Genomic DNA, 20,962 nt, shown 5'->3' with positions numbered 1-20,962 from the left:
AGCCCAGTCTGCACAGCCCAGGGAGCCTGAGCAGGGAAACAGCTCTGCATATCCCCTCGCTGCTGCTCAGAGCACACCCAAGAGTGTCCCCTCAGGGCTTGGAGAGACACCTGTGGCTTCCACCTTCTGCTTCCTGGGACTTTGCTGAGGAAGTGCTCTCAGAACATACTCAAACATCCTCAGCAAAAACAGAAAGAAGGAAAGGAAAGCAAAGAAAGCACTCTGCAAATAGCACCACTTACTGCAGCTATAAAACAAAAATCATTCTGCCTGAGTGGTTTGAACCACTCAGTTGATGTGGTCTGACTGTTTGAAGAAAGCATCTTAACCCCCATCCTTAGCCATCATTTATTAGAGCACACTTAAAACACTGGGCCTGCTGTGGGACCCTAAATACAAGGAGTATTTTGATAAACTGGAGTGAATTCAGTGGATAACCAGCAGAAGTGCCAGCTCTGGCTGCATGAGGAGTGGCTGAGGGAAATGGGCTTGTTTTGCCTGAGGGGAGGCAGCCTTGGGAAAACCAGCAGCCCTGCAGTGCCAAGGGAGAAATGACCATGGAAAGGCTTTTCAAAGTGGACAGCTCTGCATTTTTATATCCCATCACTAAAGAAGGCAAAAAATGCAGGGAATCTAATGGCATTAGCATTATTTCCTCAGCCACATTCCCCTAGTCAACCCTCCTGCCGTGTTCTGAAAGCAGCCAAATGTTTTGTGGCTCTGCTTCAAAGCCTGGCCCCCACTACCCCAGTTCAGAGCACTGAAAATAGATTATAATTGGATGGCAAGAGGGGTATTGATTTGAGTTTAAAAAACACCACATTTTTCTCTCTATCTCTAAAAAAAAAAAAATCCTCCTGAAAGAGCTTTTTTTTGGTAAAAATTACAAGTTTTGGAATTGCTCTTTTTCTGTTGATTGCAATAATTTTGATAGGTTTTTAATACATTTTAAATATTTATAAATATTATGTATTTTGAACATTTTTAATAGTATTGAGAGAAAACACTGCACTGCTTACAAATAGGGAGCTACAATGAAGATTCTGAAAGACTGTTTCATTATACTTTGAATCAGGAACTAAGCAGTAATGCCTCTGCAAGAAGAAAGCCTAAAAAAGATAATAATTTGGAATTAGTTGGCAGTGGATTTCATATAAAATTGAAAAAGTTACATATGCTTGCAATTATTCAGAGAAAGATGTGTATTTACATATGTAATTTTTTTTAAAAATTAAGCATTTTAGGCAGTTGAGTCATTCTGCCCCAGTGAGTTTTGCACGGAGGCAATTCACAGGTGAGCACTGTCATGGATTGACTTTGGCACAGTGCCGGTGTGTCTATGAAAGATATATTTTTTAAATGGTTACTGTGAGATGTGACCTGGAAACAGACCAAAGCAGGCTTTAACTTAGGAATGGAGGGAAAGAAAACACTTTATTAATCTACAACATAAGGACAAGGGGGAATAAAAGAAAAAGACCACACACAACAATCCACAATGGAAAACTTCCAAAACACTCCTCCTCCCCTTACCTCTCTAACACTCAATTCTCAGTCCAATACCATCTTTCACACAACTTCCTCCCAGTTCATCAGGAGAGAGGAGTCTCTTTCTTGCACCTCCCCAGGAAATACAGTTGGAACTTCTTGTGCTTCTGTGTTACACGTGGCAGCCGCCCGAACAGAATCTGCCATGGTGACCATCTTCTTTATAAGTCTAGTGCTCTCACCACTGTCTATGGATCTAAACGGCTTCTCAGGTCTTTTTAAGAATGCATTGCTTAGTTTTAAGAAGGGACAACCTCTTACTATTGGGACACCTGTCTCCCCCATATTCACTCTCTTGGGGTCTCTGGAACAGAGATCCTTCTCCGCTGAAGGCAGAGGGCTCCACCACACCCTCCCTATTAGTCTCTGTTCCTTCTACTTTTCATAACAGCCTTGTCACTCCTGGCTTCCTGCCAACTGCCTCCCCCAAGGTGCAGTCTCTACATCACAGGAATAAATTGGTTCCTCCCATGGCCATGTAAAAGAAAAGTCCAGCCAAAAGACCACTCCAAATCATCTCCTCCATCAAGGCGCTTCTCATCTGCTGACATTTCTTCACCTACTCAAGCCTTCTTCTCATTTGCTTCATCCTCCGTCTCCTCTCAATTCTCAGCTGGGGAGGATCAGTGTTTTTTACAGCTTCCATTGTCTCAGTACCAAAGGGGTTAAAACCTCAGCCGTGGTCTGCCCATGGCTGGGCACCTTGCCCCCCCCCACTTCTCCTTCTCTATCGTGGTTTGACCAGGAAGTGAGTTTCTGGGAAAGTTGTGGTTAAACCAATCAGTGGCCAGATTTGAAAATTGGCACCTGGTGTGGCCCCGGGGACTTGGATACGCCTCTGAGAACACACAGGGGTTAAAAGCAGAGGGTTCCCAGAGGGTCTTTCTCTATTGAGTCCGGTTGGTGAGTCGATCTGACCTCCTCACCTGCGCAGCTGGGTGAGGGACGGGCAGGGCAGGCCATGCGGCCTGTGGGAAGGGAGGCCAGAGCCCTTGCAAGGGGCAGGGGTGGAGGAGATCTGGGATGTTTGGGCAGCCCCCCCGGGAGAGAATGATAGAGACTCTGTGCTGGCTTGAACTTTGATATCTTGTGCTGCCACCATGACCAGGAGAAGAAGTTGGGGGGTGGGGCAAGGTGCCCAGCTGCCAGCAGACCTCGGCTGGAGTTTTAACCCCTTCGGTGCTGAGACAATGGAAGCTGTAAAAAACACTGATCCTCCCCAGCTGAGAGGGAACGGAGGATGGACAAATGAGAAGAAGGCTTGAGTGGATGAAGAAATACCAGCAGATGAGAAGTGCCCTAGATAGAGGAGATGATTTGGAATGGCTTTTGGCTGGACTTTTCTCTTACATGGCCACAGGATGGAACCAAATCTTCCTGTAATGTAGAGACTGCACCTTGGGGGAGGCAGTTGACCAGAAGCCAGAAGTGACAAAGCCGATGTGAGAAGTAGAGGGAACAGGGACTGATGGGGAGGGTGTAGTGGAGCCCTCTGTGTTTCAGCGGAGAAGGATCTCTGTTCATGAGGCCCCTCGGCCCCAGGGGGTGAAATATGGGGAGGGCAGGTGTCCCAATAGTGAGAGGCTGCCACTTCTTAGAACTGAGCAAGGCATTCTTAAAAAGACCTGAGAAGCAGTTTGGACCCATGGACAGTGGACATGGATGGAGGATGGTCACCATGGCAGATTCTCTTCAGGCGGCTGCCACATGTGACACAGGAGGTTCCAACTGTGTTTCCTGGGGAGGTCCGTGGTGCAAGAGGGGGACTCCTCTCTCCTGATGAACTGGGGGGAAGTTGTGTGAAGGATGGTATTGGACTGAGAATTGAGTGTTAGAGGGAATTGACTGTTAGAAGAGTGGAGGGAAGAAGAGTATTTTAGAGGTCTTCCATTGTGGATTATTGTGTGTAATTTTGTCTCTATGTTGTAGATTAATAATGCGTTGTGTTTTTTCCCCTCCATTTCCAAGTTAGAGCCTACTTTGTTCTGTTTCCAGGGCACCTCTCGCAGTAAACATTTTGGAAACATACCTTTCATGGGGACACTGGCATTGTGCCAGGGTCAAACCATGATATCCTCACTGTGGTGCCGGCACAAGATATCAAATTGCAAGCCAGCATGGACTATCTATCACTCTCTCCTGGGGTGATAGAGACAGAGACACATCTATTCCTCACAATTTTCAAATCTGCCCACTGATTCGTTTGACCATAACTTTCCCAGAAACTCCCTTCCTGGTCAAACCGCAACAGCACAGAGAGCCTTTCTCCTCTCTCACTCTGGGATATACCCTGGTTGTCTCTGAAATGGGATCTTTAAAGGTATTGAATGAGCTTTTATCTGTTATTTTAGAATCTCATTCATTACCCTAATTGTTTTCCTAATGTCAGTTCTTATCCACAGATGTCTGCAATTGAGGCATGTTAGTTTAAAGGAAGAAAAGGAGATACCTTGGGGCATTGCTGTTGCTATGACTGCTGATTCCTTTTGGTTTCTTCTAATAAATCTTTGCCTCAAATTTCAGTAGCTGAGCTACCTGCAAAGCTGATTAAGTGGTATAAGAAAAAAAGTTACACAGCTGACTTTTTGAGCTCTTTTTTCTCACTGTCTATAAATGCTTCTGATTTTTTTTTTAATTTTTTTTTTTTTTTTTTTTTTTTTTTTTTTTTTTTTTGTTAGTTATCCCTACACCACCAGGAACAGAAGAAAATACTGCTAAAAATATCCTGGTGTAGATCTCAAGTGTGTAATTCAGCATGCAGATATTCCATGTGAAGGATGGCATTGCTTCACTGGGGGTACCTGGGTTACCTAGTGCCTTTCTGTTTTCTAATACACTGAACAAAAATCTGTTTCTGTCATGAATATGTGGGTTTATGGTAAAAGTCTGCTTTTGTAGGAGTCAACAGATATGCACTTGAAATTGGCTTTGTGCTACAGTACAGTCTGTCAACATTTTGGGGAAGAGCTTTTGGAAATAAACAAAAGCGAAGCACAAACACTGACTAATCAAATCCATTCAGTCATGTGAATTGCTGTATCTTATAGCATTATTTGTTCTGCCTCAGTAATAGACTTTGCATTACAACATATTTACCACATGTGTTGGCTTTATTCAGCCTCAGCATTGCTTCACTGAAAATGATTAAAACATCTCTGGGAAAGGGTTTGATATCCCTAACCACTAAGTGAAGGTGTGCAGATTGCTGATTGGTCTCCAATATCTCCACAACCTCTTCAGAAAACTTTAAATCAAGCTCTAAAATATTCCTATTATGTATGAGGGCTTTTTTAAAAGATACTCTCTTTGTGGTTCGTGTTCTACATTTATCCACGGCAGTTCCTTCCTTCCATCTTTTCCCCCATCTGTAAAATCAATACACCCTGTCTCTGCAGTGCCAATAGATACAGTATGGAAGTAGTAATTAAGGCAGGATGGAAGGAAAATACACTGCATGTGGGAAAAGGAGGCATTGATACACCCTCCCGCAGTTAAATTTACAGGTGATACACTACAAAGCATCATCATAATCTACCAAAGCTGACACAGCTGGTCTGTGGCTGAGCAACTAATTCAGTTATAAATAAGAAACCCAGCCTAGTTCCATAAACTGGTCCCTGGATTGACTTACAGGGACTTCACCCTATCATATTCCATCCTAAGCTGAAGACATCTCACTGGTCAGAGACCTGGGAGGTGTTAAGATCAGACCAACGAACATTTTAGACTGGGGCATTTCAAACCCCTGTATAAAGTAAGACAATAATTAAAGCGCGGTCTATTGCCAGGTGTAAGTCTGAAGAGTGGGTCGTCGCTATCTCTGACCACTGACTTCACATAACACAAAGCAGTGTTTTGTCTATAAGAATACTGCTGCACATGCAACTTCCACATAAATCTTGTACCTTGAATCTCAGCCTGCAGAGCCCTGCTCAAAAGTGATCTCAGAGTCTCCCTGAGTAAGCTGCAGAATTCTGACAGCTGGTGGCTGGCACTGAAGGAAAAACCCAACCACACAGACTGCTTTGCTCTGGACCAGATTTTCTGCTTTTGAGACTGGAGCATCACCACTCTTCCAAGTGTCAGCAGGAGTGGCTGTAGGATGGAGTAATTTGTACTCCTTAGTGAGGAAGCTATTCCACAGCTGTCAGAGCTGTATTAGAACTTGGATGTCTCTGGTATAAATGCTGATGTGATGTTACAGCTCTGTGTACAGGGAGTTAATTTGGAAAAATAATTAACCATTGTTCTATAGCTGCATTTGTAAAGGACTGTGTGTGATCAGTCATAGAATAAAAGAGGTGAACACTGTGCAAATCCCATCTTTCTAGAATCTCAGTTCAATATCAGAAGAACATTATCCAGAGAAGGGAGCAGAAGAGATTTCCCTGCTCCTTGTGGAATTCTCAAACAAAGTATTGCTTCCTCACAGGAGTTTTGGCGAGGAATCTGGAAAGAGTTTATATTTCCTACCCTGGCTGAATGGATAAAAGGAAGATACTGAGGTGGGCAGAGCCACAGGGATGTCATTCTCAAGGCTCTGCTGGCAGTGCCTCATGCCCAAGCTCCTGAAGGAGGCACTGGTGGCATTCCACAGACATTGTGAAACCCAGCACTGACACCTTCAGAAAGCTGAGCAAAGCAGAAGGGATTTCCCAGAATTGTGTACTTTGAAACAAACTGGAGGTGAAGGACTGGGAAGCACTACCTTGCCCTTATAATCTCACTAATTGAAAGGATAATGCAGCCTCATGCTGATTGACTTAAAATTGAGAATTTGTGTACCTTATAAAACAATTGTTTCTTCAACATGTACTATTCAGTTGTATAGTTCAGAAAACTGTCCATTAGAAAAACCTGCTGGAATTTCTTGTGTACTTGTGCTCAAGTAAATGCTTTATGCACATAAGCATCTATCTAATCACAGTCTTTCTAAACTCATATTTTCAACTATTTACTCACTGTCTAGTACATATTCTTTTATTCTTCTTAATGTTTATATGACTTAGACATTTTCTTTCACTTAAAAAACCCAGATTTTCAAAGACTGTTTAGGAAACATCCCTAAGATTTGATATTTTAAAGAAAATATGGACAGAATATTTTGTTAGAATACCTGGAGCCCTGCCATTTTTATGCAATATCGTTAATTTAACATGTCACAGAGAAGTGTGGATGTCCACTAAATCACTCAGAAAATTTGGTGAGGAAAGTTCAATCTTTTAGCCATTTTTTTTTCTCTTGAGAAGTATCCCAACAATATCAATTCATTCAAACTAATTCCTGAAATACATTTATATAGCAAGTTTGCCAAATATCTTTCTTTACAGGTACGGATGTTCCCTTAGGAAATGCCTTGTTGTATTTTATCAGAAATTCTTCTTTACTCTTTAGTGACAAATAAAAGTAATTATTTTTTCCCTCCTCAGCCCATTTCCCCTCCATGTCCATTTAAATGAATGCAGAAGGAAGAGCAAGCACCTAAAACAGGTGGGTCTGTGTTTAGCACCAGACCATGTTTTGGTCTTTGATTTTCCTGCAATTAAAAACCTGAATCTTGCAGAACTCTGCAGTGTGTTTTATTTGGGTGTTGACTGACACAGCAAATGTCTTTCATTTCAAGAAAGAAGATGAGCACAGACACTGCAAGTCACCCTGTAGCAACTGGGGCAAATTTCTCATTACTGTGAGTTAGTTTTATTCTGGTTTGTGTGTCATTATTGGTGTAAAAGAGCTAAGTATACAAATCTGACTGTGAGTTTTCCAAGATTTATTATAAGGTTTGTCTGAGCTCCCTGCCCCATATGCTGGAGAGAGGATATTAATTGTGGCACTGACCTCACTGATAGCCAGTGTCTTCCCACCTGGTGCTGCTGGCATTCTGCCAGGCAGAGCAGATCATTGCCTTGCACCTCAGCATCCCCTGCCCCTCTGGAATCATGACAGCCGTTCCAGCACTTAATGAAGCCAGCTTCAATCCAACCACACATGACATTTAAGTCCTCTGCAAATGAACCTTCGGTGTGTAAAAACATAAAGGATTTAAGAAAACTCAGGGTAAACCTCTATTCACTAACTGTAGGAAAAGAAAGGACAGGGAACAAAATAATAACCAAAGACATGTCTTAGTTTTGTATTCTGCAGTCCCCTGATGAGATCGTGCATGACCACAGTGCTGGCCCTTTTCCATCAGAAACCACCCCCATTTGAAATGTATCTGGCTGTTCACCTGCACAGATTTGTGTTCTGTCTTACTCTTAGAAGAGACTTGACAACTCTGTCCCATACCAGAAGACTTTTACATTACTCTAAGATGGAGAGATGATAAAAACAATTCACTGGTGCAGTCCTTTACAGCTTTTAATGGTACATATATACATATGAATGTATGAAATATATAAATATGCATATGCATACATATACACAAAACTTTGGCGTTTTTAATTACAAACTAGAGTGAAACATTTGAAAACAGCATTGTAGAATAGTTATGTATTTCTAAAGCTTTAAAGTAAAAAGGGAACACTGTTTTTAGAAAGTGAATACAGTACAATCACTGAAATAAATAAACTCCAAACAGCTCATATCGATGTGAATATTTTCTTAGAACAATTTACAGTATTCTAGTTGTAATGATTTCAAGCAGGGTACTTTCAACAGCTCATATCAGAATAAATTGATTTAAAAACTATTAAAGAAAGATAAATTATCAGAGCATACAAAGATGAAAAACCATTTTTAGAAACTAAGTATTTAATAACTGAGTTGGATTGAAATTGAAACTAAACTATTGAAGTGATACACAGCTAATGAAAACTGATCTCTGCTAACTCTATTATTAAAGTTATTGTTGGTATTCTTTAAGCTACCAAATAACAGTCTTGGTAGGTAATAGAAGGGAAAATAATTTAAATAAACTGTTATAATGGTCCCATAAAGAAATTTCCATGGGATTAGGTTGAATGTTGGTTCTTCTTCTTCTTCTTTCAGTAAGGAAATTTTTTCTGGCCATAAATCTCTCTCTTGCTCTCACTGCCTCATGTAAATAAAGCCAGTTAACATTATTTGACTGCGGTGCTCTGGATTGGACCATCCCTCTTTCCAGGCTTTCTGGGCTTAGGGTTGGTCTCCAAAGAAGAGTCAGAATGGGAGCAGGGCAGTGGCCTCTTTCAGAAGCAATATTCCCTTCTGGAGCTGTCAGAAACTGGTACCCAATGAAGGGAGCAGCACTGCTGCCAGCAAGAGTGAGACAGCCAGGATGGGGAGCAGACCACTTAAAGTGTTTTTTTCAGGTTCTTCTACTGTTATTTAAAAAGTAAATAAAAAAATCAAACTATTTCTATTTTATCTGTCTTTTGTTCTTATAATACTTCACTACTTGTAACAGGAAGCTTTAGTGAACAGTAACTCATCCTTTTTTCCTTTTTTTCTAAAATCCCCTTTATTTTTCTATTAATACAAATCAATCAGGAATTTAAAAAAGAAGCAGAAAAGTCCCCTGATGTCAGGGTATAAACAGAGCAAGTAAAACCATTAAGGATAATGTAAAGAACTTTGCTTCAGAGATGCAGCATGGCCACTGCCAGCTTGGATTTGCCCTTGGAAATCTACAGCTGAGGAGAACAGGAAAAGCAAGGGAAGAGAGGCACTGTACCTCTCAGCACAGATGCTACAGCATGTCAGGCTCAATAAAATATTGCCTTGCTCCTATCGGTGTGGAAAACTGCTCCAATCTAAATGGAAAGAATGATCAATATTCAGAGATGTATTCACTTTCTACTAAGTAATGAAACATGGGGAGATTTTTTAAGATCAACTTGAATCAACTGAATCTGAGGAATAAAAAGATCAACCAAAGTCTTAGCAAGAATAAACACTAGAAGTATAATTTCCTGCCTCCCAATTCAAAGGGCTTCTATGATTGTTTCATTTATATGCCAGTTATTGATCTGCACTGTGATTTGTCTGTATAAATTTTCTGTTAAATATCTCTCTAAAGTAAAGAAACCACTATAAATGTTATATCCAAATGTGTATATATATGATCAGAAATGAAAAAATGCAAAAACTTGGGGAGATCATGTGTTTGGGAATTATTCACAAACTGAACACATTTACCACTTAACAAATAAGAATCATATTAAGGAGAACTATGAAACCCAGCAGATCCTTTGAGCTCCTACCTAACTAAAACAGCACAAATGCATCCTTTGTTTCGTAATCTGAGACCTGATACTTGGTTGATATTATTGAAGTGCTCAAATAATTTTTAAAATTTTGCCTATGAATGCATTTATAAAGCGTTTATAGCATTAAAGCATGTTTTATTTCCAAATGGTACCCATTATGTCCCTTAGGGCATCACTGGGAAGGGAGCACAGAGATCAGGGATGTTTTAATGTACATTGAGGCACAAATTGTCAGTCTTATTTTCTTGCATTATTAATGTCCTTACCAAAACTGAAAAGACGTGGGCTTTTGAACAACCTGACTTCAAAGGGAGCTGAAATGAACTTTTGGTCTGTGAGTTTGTTCTCTTCTCAAGACAGGACACATAGAATTCTACTTCATTTCACTCATGAGGCCTCATCTTTGAATCTTATCTGGAATTTAAATCACTTTCTCTCATCTCCAAAATCTGCCTTCTTAGGTGACACACGCAGGAATTCTGTCTGTCAGATCTTTCTATTAAGAGATTTGCAACAAACTTATTTTTTACTCTTTGGAGGGCTCTGTCTGCAAATAGAATTGTGGTTATAAACTAAATGAAATGCCCATTTAACACATCTCCTGAAAAACACATTATTTGCTAGAAAACTAAGGAAATAATTTTCAGTTTATTAATAATACTTAATCAAAGCATAGACTTAATTAAAAAAAACAAGAGCTGTGAGTGTCAATACAAAACAAATCCTTCTTTGCCATTATCTCTCAAATATTAATATACACAGTTTTTATTCAGTTTGCTTTCTAGAAACCTGGCTGAAATGCTAATACTCAAATGTTTAAAGGTTATGTTTGAGTTAGGCATCTTGACTGCCTACTGCTTCAAGGACTGAGACAGTTGAGAGATGTGGCTGCACTCCTGAAGGGACCTCAGGAACTGAGGATTTTTGTCTCTCTGAGCATCAGGATGTTGCATGAAGAAAAAGGAGGCTGTTCCTGTTCAAAGCAGGATGATACATCCTTCCCTTGCTGCTGAACAAATAAAGCACTTGGTTCAGACAGCTTTTAAGATGTTACAAAGGTACAAAGAGTGGGATTAATGCAAACTCAACCCCAGAGATAAAGAAAACAGGGTAGCCCGAGGCTTGTTTGCTTTAGAGGGCAAACACTTGTGCTCAGCTCTCAAAACACCTCCTGAAGAGAGCTCCTGTCTCCTCTCTCTCACACAGTCCCACCTACACGCATCACTCAATTTGTCAGACCAAAGGACTACACTCCCTTATCAATGCACGTCCCAAAGGAAGTTATATGCTGGCATTAATTCATTAAATAAACATCCAGACTTGATGCCTAAGCTCTCAGCTCCCATCTGGGAAACACTGGGGTTCCCAGGCTGGTCTGCACACAGCAGAAAGCCCACCTGCATCCTGCCTGTGGCTGCAGACCTGTCCTTTGCTGGTTCTTTGAAGGCCCCCATCACTTGGCAAATCCCTCTTCAAAGGCTCTGATCTCTAAAGAAGTGCTGAGACTGCTTGCAAGGGTTGCTTTAAACATGCTCAGCAAAGGCAGATGCAGCTGACAGGGGGTGTTAAGCACCTCTCACAATTTCCACATTTTGGGAGAAGTTATTTACTTGAAAGATTATTTGCTCTGTTGAAAGTGCACAGTGCAAATGGGAGATGAAAGAATCCCTGCTTTCACACAAGTCTCACACTGAATTGAGAGGATCTCTCCAGGGAAACATGGAGGGAATCTCGTGCAGCCCACAGCCCACTGCTCTGGCAGGTGTGGATACTGCAGCAGTCTGGGCTGCGGGCAGCAACAGCACAAAGACACAGCAGAAATAGAAGCATACAGAATAGCTGTATGCTCCTTCCCCATACAGACTCGTCTTGGATTTACTTCTGTTCCAGCAGACAATTAGGACATAATGCAGGGAAAAGCAAATGCTATTTTGTTTTTAATGCAGCCAAAAGATGGCAATGAGTCATACTTGTCTGACTTAATAATTTCTGTAAAGTGAAGAGTGGTTGTGTGTCCATGCTGCTGTATTTATACATAGATATAAGTCAGGAAATGATACAACCCAAATATTGTGCATAGTCTCTTTAGTGAAACGGGGACTGCTGGGACTTTAATTACAGACCTGGCATTTTTCAGACAGACTGATTATATGTTATAAACTGTAGGAAGGTAATTAGTTATCAGCTGTATGTATGACTTAGCCAGGGAACGCTATTATTTCGTCAATATGCAGCTTGCTTCTAGTACTAATCATGATCATGTTCTTAGTGCTTTTATGGGAGGAAACAAGTCAGCATTGGGGGTCTGAATCCTAGAGTAGTTCTGGGTTGACGTTATTGAAACAAATAGACTGTGGCAAGACATTTTCAAGATTGGTGTTGCTCAAGCCCTTAAAGTTTCATGGATCTCATTAAAGTAATTGTTTAAAGGTTCAAACATTTATCCACAATTGAACTGTCTGAAATTTTCCCAGTGAAATGCTGTTTTGCTGATTGGTAAATGGGTGCTGAAATGACTGTTGTTAGACATGGGACAACAGGTTCTTCAGGTTAAAAAAAAAACCAACCCTGAAAAATATTCCTTTTTTGTTTTGCCAAATAGATCAGGTGTTTGCTTTCAAAATTGTCAATAACTTTAAAAAAATCTGAATATTAAGGTCAAAAATTCCAACATGTTCCCCTGAAGTATGTAATAACAGACCCATACCAAGTCATACGGAAAACGTACATGACATAAAAGAACTGTAACTGCAGAAATAAAAACAATAGGTGTATTTTCTGCCAGCTGAGAGCTGTGTATTTCTGAAATACAAACAATTAGTGCATTTGGGCTAGGAAGTGACATTCAAGGAGAGCAACAGCAGCTCTGCCCTTGCAGGAAGGAATCAAAGTGTGACATTCAGCAATGTCTCTTATTACCTGAAAGCAACTGGACATGTCCTGTCACCTCTGCACACACAGGACTATCTATGGTGTCCTATTGCACACACTCTAGAGTCATATTAATACCATCATTTATGTTTGAATAGTAATACATTTAACTGTTATCCCAGTTCTCCTTCTATTTACTTTTGCTGAGCACTGGGTGATAAGTTACTGCAAGAATTTTCATTAAATCAGCTACATTTGTTTAAATAGTCATCATATGGAAAATGAAGGCTGAATTTGAAATCAGGGGCTCTGTGCTGGCCATGGAATTACAGCAAACCCTCATTCAGGAGTGCATCCAAATCCAGGAATGGTGGTGGAGGTATCTCAGGGAGAGAGTGCGTGAGGCCATTTAGGAAAGAATAAAAAATGCCACACAGGCCATGCATGCAATTATTAGCAACAGTAAATTCCTCTGAACAGGTTTGAGTCCACAAGTTAATTGGAGTGAAAAAACTGGAAGGGAAAAGACTGAATCAGTAACAAAAGGATCACAGTAAGATAGGAAAAGTGATCTCACTTAGTGAGATCCTGGACTCTGCGTAACTGCTTGAAAAAATGCAGTAAAATTCTGGAGTGTCTGGAATACCATTGTCCATTTGAAGAACACTAAAACAGGGGTAGGAAGATCTGTGCAATATCAGTCTGCAGTTTTTTTGTCTGTTTTCAAGCAGTTGTGAGTAAATTAGAAATAGGAACTTCACTGGCTGCTGTGAGGATATTTTAAAATTGGAAGGTTGGTTATAATACTTTACCAGAACTTTGTGCAACTTTTATGGCACAGTGGTGCTTTTTTTGGGAAATTTTCTTGCTGGTAGAGGTTTGTTATGACTTTAATATGCAATTACTTTAAAAACCTCTACAAAACATCACAGCTATCAACAACACTAAAGAATGCCAGGAACTTTCCTGAAATTATGATTCAATAAACTTGCAATTTCTAACATTAAAGTTGCACTTAGAATCTCATTTGAAAACAACTTCTGCTAATGGAAGATTCTAGTGAGGATCTTGCTTTTGCCTGCCTAAGAAGTTTCTGTAGGGTTCATTGCCTGCTTATAAGGAATATGCAACTCTGAAATAGAAAAAGCTTTCAAGACATGAAATTATTCATAAGGACTTCCATCTCCTAGCCAGCTCTAGTACTGTTACAAAACTATAAGTGGATTCACAATTATTTGTAACCCAATCAGGTCGTAATGGCTAATGAGAGAATGATTAATACAAATTTTTGAAGTTAGCCTGGCTCTGCCATGCTCTGGCAAAGCTCATGGATCCAGGCACAGCTTGAAGTGTACATTTTTAATTGGTGGCATTGAACTTATAACCTGCAGTTACCCTGACCTTATTTAACAGCTGCTGATTCTCCTTTATCCTTACACAGTGAATATCCATTGGTAAGGAAGCAGAGGTTTGGAATCTCAGCCAGTGCAGATTCACACCAGTGACTTCACACTGGCTCATCAACTCTGCAGATGCCTAGTGCAGCCCTTGGGAATTCTTTACTTTCTGCAGCACATAAACACAGTAATAGTAGCAAAGTTCAATATGGCCAATAGATATAAATTCTTCTGAAATCCTGGTAAATGCAAAAAAGTGTTTTGTTTTTTTTTTTTTTTTTTTAAATCTATGTCTTAAGGCAGTCAGTATCTTTAGAAAAGTAGAGCTCTTTATGAAAAGTGAAATTGATCATTCTTCAAATTCATGTAAATCATGCATTTGGTTTACCCACCACAGTCATTCCTAATACGTCCCAGGAGTTCTGTAAATAAGAATATTGATTTTGATGACTTAGGGAGGTGGTGCAGTGAGAACTGACAAATCCATAGTACAGCTAAATGACTCCTGAAGTCTTAGGTGGGGAGTTGTTTATATGGCTACTTTCACATGACAAATGCCTGATATAAATTTTATTATACCCACTAGCAACCATAATGATATTTTTAGAATATTAGACATTACTTAGAGCTGAAAGGAATTTTAAAAGGATATATAAAGTGCATCTTTCTCTGTGCCAAGGTTGCATAATGTACACGCACTACAATTTCAATAATGGATATAACAAAAGAAAAAATTAGTGGGTAAAGTATAGAAAGGGAAGATTAAGATATCAAGTTCTTATTTGGTGCAAGTAAAATACTGCATTAAAAATTCAGCTTTCAAATAAGAACCTTTCTATTTAAGGTACATTCACTTGTGTCGCTGACACAAGACACTTCACTGCAGTGACAGGAAGAGTTTGCAAACTGATCTGTATGCAAGCTGTGAGCTGCTTTTGTAGCCTTGAAACTCATAATGTGTAATACTGACTTTCACAATGGGTTTCAAAAATATGGATGGCTTAATTAAAACTTTAAATAATGAAATTGCTTAATCATGCTGACAGATAAAGCACCTGAAAAGCTTGATTATGTACAGTAGTTGCAGCATGTCTTTATGCTGTCATGCTGTAACTTCCAGGTGTCTTAGTAAATTAGATCACTAGTTCATTCATGATGAAATAATTCTATTATAACTCACCTTTCCTGTTCCTAAATTGCATCAAGGAAACATGTCAGTTCAGTAACACTTCTGACCGTTAGGCAGCACCTGTGTTTCGTTTTTAAATGTAGAACTAGAAAGCTGCTCAGATTTGCATTTTTACATAATTTTTCATCATGTGCTTGAAAATATGCCTTTCTAGGCTTTGACATTGTCAAGAGACTACCCAGATGTTAAAAGTAAATCCATGGAAAAAACACCACCATATTTTATTCCTCATCTGCAGACATCCAGAAACCCTGGCTCTAAGGTTGGAATAAACAGTTCAGGAACATGGATAAATGAATTTATATTTGTTAGTAAGACAGCCTCTTTGTCTCCTAACCTGCCTTTGCAAAGATAAAGAGATCAGTCCTATCTTTGTGAAATGCTTCAGAGACCACCTGAAAGCCAACTTGATTTTCCTTTAAACTAAATTTTCTGAGGGACCTTAGGAAATTGCCCAAGTAACTGATCTTGAACATTTCCAAACCAGTTTCTGCATGTGTTGTACAAATTCTGGTGCACAAGTGATAAATCACATACAATGTAAAAGATAAATATTAGAAATAGCTGACAAATAAGAGAGTAAATGTGACTGTTCACCTTCAAATAATAGTTTGATTGGGAATTTCCGTTCTAGGCTTTATATTTCTCAAGTTCCCAGAGTAGTGTAAACCCAGGGCACTAACAGACACTTTAATCCAGCTTGTTTAGATTTATTAATAACTCCATATCAAAATTTTCTCTAAGAAATGAAATTAGTTGGATGGTCTTCCCACAGGATGTTTTAAGAATGTCATACTTTTCATTATTTCATGGTGCTATAGACAATTTTAACTTCCTTTTGTTCTATGCAGAGTTTCCTTCCTTTTCTTTTTCCTGCTTTCATTGAGAAATTAGTGTCTTAGGGTCTAAAGAATGTTTGGAACAGTTCTAACTTCCCTTGGGAATGACCATAACTACATATGGGAAAAACAGTTGTGTATGTGAGACCCAAAGGACAGCACATAATAGGGATCATTTTCAGAAGGGTCGACACAGCTCATTCAAAGTGGCTGAGCATGAACAGCTGTGGAAGTCCCATACCAGTGTAATAAAGCTGTAATAAAATAGGTAAGAAAATTGCAAAACATAGAACAGAAATATGCAGAAAAATGTCCAAATAACTTCAAGCAAATGCAAGTAGAGAAATTATAAAATATTGAGCTTGGTTGTTCCTTAAGGTCATAGTTTTACAGAAGCACAGAGCAGTCACTGCATTTCACACCAGGCTGTACTACAGAAATGAGAAATGCACAAAGGCACACCAGTTTGTAGGGAATATTTCAGAGGGCTCAAGGGGACTTCTGTGTATCATAAAGCAAGTTCCGGACAGCAACTGTGAGTGGTTTGTCAAGATTTTGTTGTTATCAGTGATAGAGCAGTTGCATTAAAAAATTATGTTAAACAAGCTTCTTTCAGTTGGGATCTCAAAGAGTATTTTCACCATTTATCATCACTGGTGACTTATCCTTGTGCTACCAAAAACTGTTTTGAAGCAAGACACTGCATAAATATTTGTCAAAATAGCATTAAAAGATGGAAAGTAGCAACAAAGTGTGTCAGAATAGACTGGGCTGTAATGGAGGGCACTTAAGGTGCAAGGAATTCCAAAAAGACTTTTTAAGTCCTGGAATTATTTCATCTCTGTTTTAGAATTAATCATTCATTTATCATTTCTCTCTTACTGGCTCTGTAGGCAAACACCTCACTGATTTGTTTCTGCAGTTTTATCAAGGCTGTATGCATAAAGCAGTGCAGGCCTGCATACCAGATTCTAAAGTAAGTGTTTAAGAGCATAAAAAGCTCTTCTGAGCTTCAAGTAACGAACAACTAAAGTCCATCATAAAAAAAAAAAAGAAAGATTACTTCAAATAGAGCATCATGTTGGAAAGGATGGGACTGCCAAACCTGATGGCTTTTACCTAGAGGATAGAGTTCATGCACAGAAATGATAGAAACTTGCAGCATCTTTCTGTGTATCCTCCTCTACCCCTCCTGGACTGAGATTACTGTGTGCCTTCCATAAGTATTCACTTGTTTTCTCTCTCTTCTTTATATGAAGGGTGGTCTTAAAACTGAATGCACATTAATAATTTTAAACAATGTTTAACAATCTATCATAAAAGAACAACATCCAGGCATAAATCTTGTTATTTGATGAAAATATCCAATTTAAATATATTAAAAAGAAAAAAAAAAAGAAAAAAACGGAAAAAAAAGAGTCCAAATAGCAAATCAATTTTACTTTACCCTCTTATCATGTAACATAAATTCCTTCAAAAGTCAGTTCCTGCTCTACCATGTCCTTGAGCAGGTGCTGATTTTAAAAAAGGAGCTGGGAGTGAAGCGCTTGACTGTCATGGTTGCTTCTTCCAGGGGAAGCCCCTGGTGTGTGTGGCCACTGAAGTGGTGAAGTACAAACCAAAGCTTTGCCTTGATCCTTCAGCAGCTCCATGCCCTCACAGACAAAATGCACCACATTTAGACTTAGCTAAACTGTCTCCTGTAGTTCCTGTTAGAAAAGGAATTGTTTTGGGGGTTTTTCATGATGAAAAGCACTGCAGGTTAATTCTGGATTATTCAAACAATTTACCTCATCTTAGTAAAGAAACAGTAACTTTATGCACATTTATCTGGTTTTAGATAGACTGACTTAGAATGACTCCACATCATGCAATAGATTCCCTGTTTTTAATGGGATCAACATAAATTTTGCCTGTAGGGTGAAGACTGTTTGCAGAATGATAACATCCTGAAAATAGTGTTGTACTGTGAATAAAGTACATGAAAAAAATGTTCATCTCTGTTTCAGATACCTTCTCCCACTAAAAAAAGTGTTGTTATCCTATTGATTTAGGAGAAGAAAAAATACTTTTTGGCTGTCCTCATATTTGCATGAAAAGTGTAATACCTGTTCTGAACAGTGTGAAATACACCATCCTGTTTAGTGTTATGTATTCCACTGTTACCAAAGTCTTGAGTGACTTGGTTAATTACTCAAACTACAATTCTGGTTTGGTTCACAGATTTCTATGAAAGTCAAAGAAACAGTTTTGATATTTTATATGTTATTCTTAGATGGCCCAAATGCATATTTGGCTGCCTAAATAATTCACTTAAAATAACACCTATATTCCTATCCATTTGAGATAATTAGATAATAATTTAGATGCCTTTTACTACCTTTGGTAACAAAACTTTTTTTTTTTGTTAAAAGTAATTTCTGCTCTTTTTGTAATAAGTTTTTGGTTTAAAAAGTGTCCAATATTTAAAGTATGAGAAAAGAAATTACATAAATGTTGACAAACACATCATGATATTCAATTCAAACTTTTGAATGGGAAACTCAGAAAAAAGGTCCTGATTCTAAAACAAAGGAAACACTGGGCTTACAGGGGAATGGAAATAAAATGAAGGAACTTCCTCTACCTGGGCTTCTGTTGCAGTTTTTATTACCAATGTTACAGACCTGACACTGATTTTCTTTAACATTGCTCTTTCCATACCTTTTCTTCCAGATTACTGCTAATGGATTCTCTCAAACTAAAACACTTAATTTGCAAAAGGATGAAAGTGGGGAAAATTCCAAACTATCTACATTTCTTTTTTTCCCATGTTTCTTATAAATAGCAAGGACACCCTCAGTAAAAAATCTGATACCTCTGATTATCAGAGCCTTTTGCAGAGGTCCTGTGTCAGCAGGTCACTGGTAAAGGCACATCTGCCCAGGGCTGTGGCACTCTCAGGTCATGGATCAGTGCAGTAAGTGAAAAATTCACCTAGCAAAGGCCAATTATGGAACAAATATGGCCAATTAAACTGAAAGCCATACTGGGAAAAAATCCTTATGTTTATGAACTGACTTAAAGACACAATCTTCCCAGAGCTAGCCTGGCAGACACTGTCATTTGGAGCTTCCAGACACTTCGTGTGCAAGGCTGTCATGGTGTCGACAGGCTCCAGATGCACTGCTCAGGTGCAGCTGTGTAAAACGTTCCATGGATCCCTGTATCCAGAGAAGGATGGAGCCTGCAGCTAAGGTGTACGCCAAACTCACCCACCATAGAAATGAGATCTAGACAATTAAATTAAACCTAGTCAGTGCCCTGAAAGAATGAGGAGTCTCATGGAATAGATAGAGCCCAGAGCACCTGGTATCATAAATTTTACTGTTCTGCAGTGAGAGTGATAAATGATTTCACCAGTTCAAGATTCACCCTCTTCCAAGGTTACTGGATACCTCTCAGCAAAAACAGTCTCTGGGTTGTTGCACTCATAAAGTGAGTGCAGCAATAAATTTTCCTCTGCTCTGGCTGTGGTTGGGATCAAGTCCTGGAGGGTCTTGTAGAGTCATTTCTGCCCTGTCCTGTCTGCAGAGCCCTGTCTCACAGGGCAGGGGAGGGAACAGGGAGAGCAGCTGGGCACAGTTCCATTACCAGGCTTTTCTTAACAAAACAACAACAACAGCAGGGAATCAGAGGGTTTGCCACTACAGAATGAACTGTTCTGAAGGTGAGATTTCCAGAGGTATGTCAGTGTCTGAATATGCAAATAATCAAATTAATCTACTCCTGGAAGTCTAGTCCACCTTGTTTTCATATTGAGTAGGACCCTAACTTGTTTTATGATGTGGTTTTAAAATATCCTGTGCTTTCTAAGATAGACCACTCTGGATATACAGTTAGAAGAAGGCATCATTTTACTACATTATAGTGACAATATCTCACTGCCTTGTCTTCAAAACCAAGCAAGTTCCTTCCTGGCCCATTATTCATATATGTTTTATTTTCAGTTTCTTCTAATTTACTCTACCATATAGGCCAGATGGAGCATGAAGAAGAGATAAAGCAGCAATTTTTATGAGGTCCCTTCATGACAAAACTTACAACAGTATCACCTTGACAATATAAATCTATCTTCATGGAAGTCTGGGCACACAACCCATAACAAACTTTATTTATACTTTAATCTTACTTTCTTTTTCATCCTATAAACAACAGCTGGAAATATACTGTGGAAATCAATTGACAGCAGCCGAATGAAAGGAAATTAATCAAGTGACCTAAAAATATTTTCTGTCTCTAGTTTACATCATGTAGGAGTTTTCAGTATTAGTTAGCAAGGTTCATGGCCAAGTTACAAGAGTCACACACAAATTTCATTTATTGAGAGGACACTGGTTGCCTCTCATTTTAAGAATATAGAAGTTGACTGCACTCAATTTTCAAAATCAAAATACTTCCCAAAACCTTTGGATTATCATTAATTAGATGCTTAGAAATCTAAACCAAGTTTGGAAATACAAGTCTATCTTCAGCACTCACAACAGCCTTATCTGAGATGATATGGGTTACTCCTAACTTGCAATCTTCAATATGATTTAATTTCAATTTATTTTGAGACACTAAGATTTCATACTGAGTACAGCACAAACTGATTCCAGACTGGTTTGTGTAAATGCAAAGTGAGTGCCATGACCACCACAGGCTTTCTTACCACACTCATCTGATAAACGCGATGGAGATCTCATTTTTATATACATTTAGAAGGTGAATTAGAAAAGTAAACATTCCTATAGCTACATTTTCCATAGCATACGTTGGGCTCAAAGATAAGAAGAAACTTGCTTTAAAAAAAATAGTACTTTGCTGAAGTCTGTCTTCTTTCATCCAAATGATACTTATCCTGCCTAGAATAAACAAGGCAACTCTTATCTCTTTAATAATAATTTT

General features: G+C 39.1%; 1 protein-coding gene across 1 annotated transcript in view; it reads right to left on the bottom strand.

Annotated features, from left to right (window-relative positions):
- CLSTN2 (calsyntenin 2) overlaps positions 1-20,962 on the bottom strand; it is a 286,629-nt gene that overhangs the window by 40,895 nt on the left and 224,772 nt on the right. The window lies entirely within an intron of this gene.

Source organism: Passer montanus, unplaced genomic scaffold (genome assembly GCF_014805655.1).
Source record: "Passer montanus isolate IOZ18808 unplaced genomic scaffold, ASM1480565v1 scaffold63, whole genome shotgun sequence".
Classification (NCBI taxonomy): domain Eukaryota; kingdom Metazoa; phylum Chordata; class Aves; order Passeriformes; family Passeridae; genus Passer; species Passer montanus.
This window is presented reverse-complemented; position numbering and strand designations above follow the sequence as displayed.